The 7,774-nt window shown below is 38.8% G+C and overlaps 1 long non-coding RNA gene across 1 annotated transcript; it reads right to left on the reverse strand.

The window, feature by feature from the left end:
• Positions 1-4,246: 4,246 nt before the first annotated feature.
• Positions 4,247-6,513, reverse strand: LOC122908598. The gene is made up of 2 exons (XR_006384986.1): positions 6,453-6,513; positions 4,247-4,686 (listed from the first exon to the last, which is right to left on the reverse strand). It is a non-coding gene; the product is annotated as an uncharacterized LOC122908598 (long non-coding RNA).
• Positions 6,514-7,774: the final 1,261 nt, after the last annotated feature.

The following is a 7,774-nucleotide window of genomic DNA, read 5'->3' on the forward strand; positions in this document are numbered from 1 at the left end:
CATAGCATGTGTACCAGGAGGCAGGAATCACTGGGCACCATCTTAGAGGCTGACAAACACAGTAGGCACATATTCAATGTATAAACGAATGGATGGATGGATGGATGGATGAACGAATGAATGAATGAACGAACAAATGAATGGACCACCTCTGGACCATATCCCAAAGCACTTAGTGATTAAAGAACCAAAACAAACTTATTTCTCTTAAGGCACTCTCAAGTATAATAGTCATCCCCTGACATTGACCAAGACCACAAAAATTGCTTGAAAGAGGTTTCCAATGCATTATTCACTCACTCTCATAATTGAAGGACCTTATCATTTTTAAAGAATATGGACTCAGATCAGGGAAGACAGGGTGAATCACCTGAGGTCACTAAGAAGGACAGATGACCCAGCAGTAGAATCCCTCTCCACTGAGAGTTTTAGATGAGCTGGATGCTGGATGCTGTTGAGCTGTTCAGAATGCTGAGTCTTCTCCTATCTTTATTAAAGAGAGATTCATGTGTGCAGGGGATGGCCAGCTCATAGCACATCAAAATGTTAAGATTTTCCCTTTCCTAATTCGGGGATGAGACACATTTTCTGTGACGTCTTCATCTTTGGTATAAAAGCAGAACAAATAACTGGCCATCCCTGCAGATTTTTATTGAAGATTCTCATATTACTTAATAGCTGTGAGCCGTATAACTTCATCTTGTCTTTCTGTCTCACACTAGTTCCCTGTATGGACTATCCTTTCTTTAACATCTAGTATCAACCTATCCTAATTCTACCAGTTCTCCTTGTTCTAGCCAAGTATCAGCTCCTTCAAGAAGTTTCCTTGCTCGTTCCCTCCAGAGAGTTCACTTCCTTAATTGGACCAACCCCACTTTATAATTTGTTTCACTCTTACAGCATTTGAGTTTGTTCTTGAAGGATTTAGGTATGTCAGGATGTGTCATACATATTTTAATCTCTACTTCCTCAAAATAAATTTTCTTTTTTTCACAATCAATATTCCTTAAATGAACAAACAGGCACATTTGATTTCTTTTACTAGAATAACATTTTAAAAAGAACTCTTTAGGGGCACCTGGGTGGCTCAGTGGGTTAAAGCCTCTGCCTTTGGCTCAGGTCATGATCCCAGGGCCCTGGGATCCAGCCCTCCATCAGGCTCTCTGCTCAGTGGGGAGCCTGCTTCCTCCTCTCTCTCTGCCTGCCTTTCTGCCTACTTGTGATCTCTGTCTGTCAAATAAATAAATAAAATCTTAAAAAAAAAAAAAGAATTCTTTACTCTTGAAAAATTGCAGGTAAATACTTTTGTACTATTCAAGCTATTTTTCAATCTTTTGTTTGTTTTTTAGTTTGTACTTGCTTTTTGTTGTGATTTCAGCTTTTTAAAATTATTACACCCTTGAAGGCAGGACACCAATACTGTAAAAGTAATAGATTACACATGTGCCCTGTTGATGCATTTCCCCTTTAACAGAATTAAGTTTGCTAATCTCATTCATTTCCAAAGCCTTTTGAAAATGTGTGTCATGCTTATGGGTGGCCGCATTCCATAGAACTGAATATGTGCTGCGAAAGGAAAGGAGGCTTGGGGGTGGGGAGGAAACCCTTACAAGGCAAGAGAACTGAGCATGTGCGAGGTTCTAACCAAAGGAAGGCAGGGAAGTGCAGTTGAGGAAATATCGAAGAGACAGAAAAGAGCAAAGGAATTTAAGAGAGAGAGGGGAGTCTCAGCACATTCAGGAGATCACCCAGAATCCGCAAATAGAGAGAGTGCATTCAAGGAAGGACACTGACTCTTAGGACCTTCTGGCAACTCTTTAGCAGGCCCCATCCTTTGGGGATGCCCAGACCAAGATATTACTCCTCACATTCAGTGACTCCTGAGATCCCAGCCCTTTGCCTGACATACCTTCATCTCCCTGCATCAGAATTGCAGACGGTAGTGTGGGCTGGTGGAGTCCAACGGAGGTGGAAGAATTCTGGCTCTGCTTGCTACTTAGAAGCCGGAAGGTTACCCAGTGGTTGTAATCTCAGTGTAATCCCAGTGGCTGGGATCTCAGGAGTCACTGAATGTGAGGAGTAATATCTTGGTCTGGGCATCCCCAAAGGATGGGGCCTGCTAAAGAATTGCCAGAAGGTCCTAAGAGTCAGCGTCCTTCCTTGAATGCACTCTCTCTATTTGCGGATTCTGGGTGATCTCCTGAATGTGCTGAGACTCCCCTCTCTCTCTTAAATTCCTCAGTTTTCTCATCTATAGATTGGGGTTAATAATTCCTACAGTGCAGGTATTATTGTGACCATGGGTATCACAGGATTGTCATAAGGATTACTACACATTAATAGATACTCAGTAAATAGTAACTATGAAAAGCAGTCTTGCATGGTGGTTTAAAAGCATGGAGTCCGGATCTGGACTATCTGGGTTTGAATCCTTTTTTCATTTTCTACTCTCTCTGTAACTAATTTTCTGTGATTCATTTTCCTAATCTGTCAGTGGGGGTAGTAAGAGCAGCCTGTATCTCAGAGTTGAGAGAAGATACAGTGATTATAGGACAGTGTCTGTCACATGAAAGGCATTCAATGAGTGGAAATAATAGTTGTTCTGTTGTTGTTGTTGTTGTTATGATTTAAAAAGATGCAGTGGAGTGCAAAGGTTAAGACTATGTGTTCTGGGGTGCCTGGGTGACTCAGTCAGTTAAGCCTCTGCCTTCAGCTTGGGTCTTGATCCCAGGGTCCTGGGTTCAAGTCCTGCATCAGACATCCTGCATCAGGCTTCCTTCCCTGTGGGGAGCCTCCTTCTCTATCTGCCTCTGTAGCTACCCCTGCTTGTTTGCTCTATCTCTCCCTCTGAGAAAGGGAAGGCGGGAGGGAGGGAAGGAAGGAAAGAAGGAAAGGGTATGTGTTCTAGTGCTGAACCACCTGGGTTCAGATCCTTGTTCTACTCTTCCCTGGTTGTCTGATCCCAAGGTCTCCATTCCCTCATCTGTAAATTGGGAGTAATAATAGTAACCACTTCAAAAGATGAAATAAATTTGTATACGTAAAGCTGATGCACAGTAAACAATAAACATTAGCCTTCAGTGGTATAAATAAATCAGCCATAGCTCCAGTTTTTATGTATTTCTGTGGGTCATTTTAAAGCTCGATATTTTATACAATTAAATAAACTTAAAGTTTATGTATTCTATGGTGATTAACCTGAACTACCCGTTCCTTTGGAAATAAGCCAGACTTTCAACCATAAAAGGTTTTCAGCCAGGTCCCAGCTGACCGTCTTTTCAGTGTCTATGTGCATAGCAGATGGTGAGCTGCATTTTTTTAAAACTGCTCTCCCCAAAGAGAAGACTAAAGTTCTCAGAAAAATGAAATGCCCTCATTACAAGAGAGTGCCATTGTCTTGGCGCTCTCACCCCATACCTTAATGACTGGCACTGTGAAGTCCCACATAAAGGGAAGAGACCTCATAATTAGGCATGTTGGAGAATCTTCCCGAGTGCTACAGACTGGTTTTCAACGACACACCAAAAGCCGGCCACTTCAACTTGCAATTTTACTTTGCTTGCCGGCTGTACTGCAGTCACAGGGCAAGCCGTCCGTTCAGATGCCGGAAAGGCTGACACTCCGGGAAACTTTTTTTTTTTTTTCATTTCTTCAGCCAATAATCTTACAGCCCGGTGATGTCACCCAACAATTATGCAATATGACTTAACTGTTGGATAGGTGACAGGAATTCCACTAACACCAAGATCACAATGAAACTGCTTAGCTGCTAAATTAGTCATATTGTATGTTACCGATAAGTCACTTTTAAACTGATTAACTGCCAGTTCAAATAGCACTATTGTCTAGTTAGGGAAGTCGGGGCCCCATCACTCACAGTTTAAATGATCCCATCCGGTTATTCTGGAGTCTGAATCATGCAAATGAAGTGATTATTGAACTTCATAACATCACAGGCCACTTGAAAAGGGACACAGTGTGAAAAGGAAACACTTTCTATCTTCTATTTTTTAAAGAAAATTTATACAATATTTTCTGGATTGTAGCCTTCAATTAGTCATTCCATTCTCTTGACGACTCTCCAAATCCAAATAGCATAAGAATAGGATCCTGTTTCTCAGTGAAGACAGGGATTATTTTGCATTGTTTTTTCTTTCTTCCACAAGTTGGCCTCAGTCCTACAATTCAACTACACTGTGAAAAGGGACTTTTTAATGACCACAAACCACGAGGTGGATATCACTTATTCCATATCAATTGTCAAAATAATGCTTTAATTTTCCCGTTTCAAAAGTACTACATGTGTGTCAGAGAAAATTTAGGAAATACTGAAGACTACAAGGAAAGCCCCCACAATCTCATCCTCCCCCAAAAAAACATAACTAAAACTTTGTAAATCTCTTCCAATCTCCATAAAGAATGAATAGAGCAGCCTAACAAACTTCTTGCCAAGCACTGTGGTAGATGTTGGGCATGGAAAGATAAGATTCCAACTGTCTCCCTTAGGAAGAGCACAGCTTAATGTAATGGGGTATTTTAACACAAAAGAGGCATTTAGCACAGGCTGGAGAGAACAGAATGTGGAGTGGAGGAGATGGAAGGGATTATCAGAGCAGATTAGAGAAATCCTAGAGCAGGGCTCCTCAAAGTGTTGTCCACAAGGTGACACCAGATCTTACAAGCCACCTACAGAAACAGAGAGAAAGCATTTAAAACCTTTGGAACATTTTGACAGAATGACTGTATGTCTTTTGAATCTAAAAGTAACTTTTTAAATTGGACTTGTATTTTTTAATTTCACTTCTGTTGTATTTATTTTTATTGTATTTTCAAAAGATCAGTCCACAATGGATTCAAAATTAAACATTAAAAGCTTCCCTGTCACTATTAAAAACCACTGTCTTCGGGGACACAATAGCTTAGCTAAGTGTAAGGTAACCGACCGTCCTGGTTTGCACTAAACCTGGCAAAGTCCCAGGCAAACCGGGATGAGTTGGCCACCTTACAAGTGTTTTAATTGCAAGGAAAAAGTTAGCTTCGTGAGAGGATAGATCAGATGAAGGGAAAACAATCATCAGAGAAATGAAAGAAGAAAATTTCTCTGAGCTGAAGAGAGATTTTAGTCTTCAGGTCAGGAGTTCACTAATGGCTAGGTAAGATTATTGAAAAGAGAGTCACACCTAGCTACATCCTGATGCACTTTCTAAATTCCAAGTATCAAGAGAAAAATCCTCTGAGATTACACATACATAGCAAAATGAAGTGAACAAAATAAATTAGTAAGGTGGTAAAACACAATTTTTATAATATTACATTCCTTTAACATAAAGATATCTACTTTAGCTTTCAAAGCTAAGAGAGAAAATAAGGAAGAATTGTTCTTTATGTACAAATATAAAAATGAGGGTAATAAAGTGAAGATAAAAAACAATACTATGAAAAAGGAAAATGGTAATATCATTAGCATAATTTAAATGATTTGGCATCAAATTTGTCTCTAAGCTTCCTGGTTGGTGAAGGAAATGTTCGGAGTCACAATCATTCGAATTGCTGTTACTATGATGAAAGAAGACTTATATATCAGACTATCAGTAAGACATTTCCTGGCACTGAAATCTAATACAAATTCTCTGAAGGAGTTTAATAGTAGGGGCAATCAAGGGGTATGATAGACACTGTCCTCAATAGCATTTCTATAGCAAATGTGGGAATGTATTTCACATATGTTGCTTCTTGTAAGGATCCTCATTAATGTCAGTAAAGGGTTTCAGTATATAAAAATACTAAATAGCCTAAACACCTTATTTGATCCAAGGATAGAACTAAGAACACCCTAGAGGAGAAGATATGTAAGATGTCACTTAGTGTTCTCCGAATATTTTCTCTTTCAGCCAAACTAATGTGATAACTTAATTAATTTGAGGTCTCATAATGTCAGAAAAGAAGTTACTCTGGTGATTTTGTTGCTGACTGAGGGGATATAAAAATTCTAGTTTCAAAGGAAATATAGTTATACTTTGTGTACCTAGCCCTTTCAGTACTTTGATATTAATATTAATTAATTATTAATTAAATGGACATCAAATTTGTGTGAGATTAAGTTATTATGCTTCACATAATAAATGTTATTTTAGTAGATATCAATAGCATTAACACTCATTAGTTTTACTTCTCTGGCACTCTCAATAACTTAAATAAATATTGTAACACTTTCATTAATGCAAATGGATTTATTTGTCAAAATATTGTTCTAATACCCAGTCTTGATCATTTTAAGGTAGAAAAACTTCTTTCATATGCCATCTGTTTGAATGAGCCAAAACTGGTTACAAATCAATTATGTACATTTTGATCATTTTTTGTCAAATATATATTTATATAAACATATATTTATAAATACATAAGCACAGAAAAAAATTAGAGGGATATAATAAAAATGTTAACCTGCTTACCTCTGAGTAGCAGAATTTGGATTACTTTTGTTTTCTTCTTTTATTTGTCCATTGGTTTGAATAACTTGTATTATCTTTGCAAGAAGAAAGAGAATATTATTATTGTTTTATGTAAGTGCACACAAGGGTGAGAGCAAGCGCTGCTTCTACATCATTCCTAAAGCACATCAGCCAGGTAATCTTCCTGCTCCATCTACCTTTTGCCTCACAGTTGCCCTTTAATGACCTTCATGATAATTGCAAACGTAGGCCAGTTTGGGAAAGCATGCAACTGGGGTTAGAGACAATCTCCAACTCTTGCCTTATTAGCAGCTATGTGTCTTTGGGCATATCTTTATACTTCTGATTCTCTGGTTCCTCATTTTCAAGAACAAGACTGGATCGCCAAAGCATAAAATGAAATCACTGACGCATAGTAAATCTCCTGGAACAGAATAGATGTTCAATAAATAGTACATGCTAATTTGCTTGCTCTATTCCTAAAAGGATATATCCTGTTTCTGTAGACACCAGCTAACTTCCCTGTAGTGTCTTCACATAAACCTGGCTTCAGTCCAGTGAAAGAGTTGGAAAAATAAGCCACAGTCTCTCTTCCCATGTTCGCTAGGAAAGAAACAGGAGTTTCTCATCAAAAGGAATTCTCCTCAAAAGGGAGAAACAGGAATACCTACTGAGTATCAGGCACCATGTTATGTGTGTTACTTTGCTTAAGGAAGGCTCCGTATTTTCCCAAACACTTAAACATCTGCAAAGTCTCAAGTTTCTATCTTCTTATCGACGCACTTGCCTCTGGAGAGCTATCTTACATCATGCTGTCATTCACCCTAACGCAATTTCTTCCTGTCTTCACCGTCACAGACTCCTGTTTGTGACACACAAGTATATTGCTTATGTCATTGCCACAGGTCACATTTTCAGAACGTCATGTCATAGCATTTGGGACCCTAGAAATGAAAATGATATGTTCCTCTCCCCTCCTCTACACGTCACAATGTCTCCAATCTTTACTTCTTACATCAGTGGCTTTGTAATTGGTCTCTCCTTAACCTATGTGAAACAGCCTTCAAGTGAACCTTACTCAACATAGAGAAAAGGAGACAGAAAGATCATGAAAGGGATATCTCTAATTATCAGGCCCCAGTTGGGAAAATGTGACTAGGTTTATCCTTCTAGAAATAACTGAATCTCATCACATGTATATTGCAAAAAAACATTCTGGTACAAGAATGTTTCTGGGTCTCTGACAACTAGTTCTGGTTATAACTTTGCCTCTGTATTTCAGACGCACAGTGTTGAGCAATGATAGGGAGGCCTGAAAGACT

This window comes from Neovison vison, chromosome 6 (assembly GCF_020171115.1).
Source record: "Neovison vison isolate M4711 chromosome 6, ASM_NN_V1, whole genome shotgun sequence".
Taxonomy (NCBI): domain Eukaryota; kingdom Metazoa; phylum Chordata; class Mammalia; order Carnivora; family Mustelidae; genus Neogale; species Neogale vison.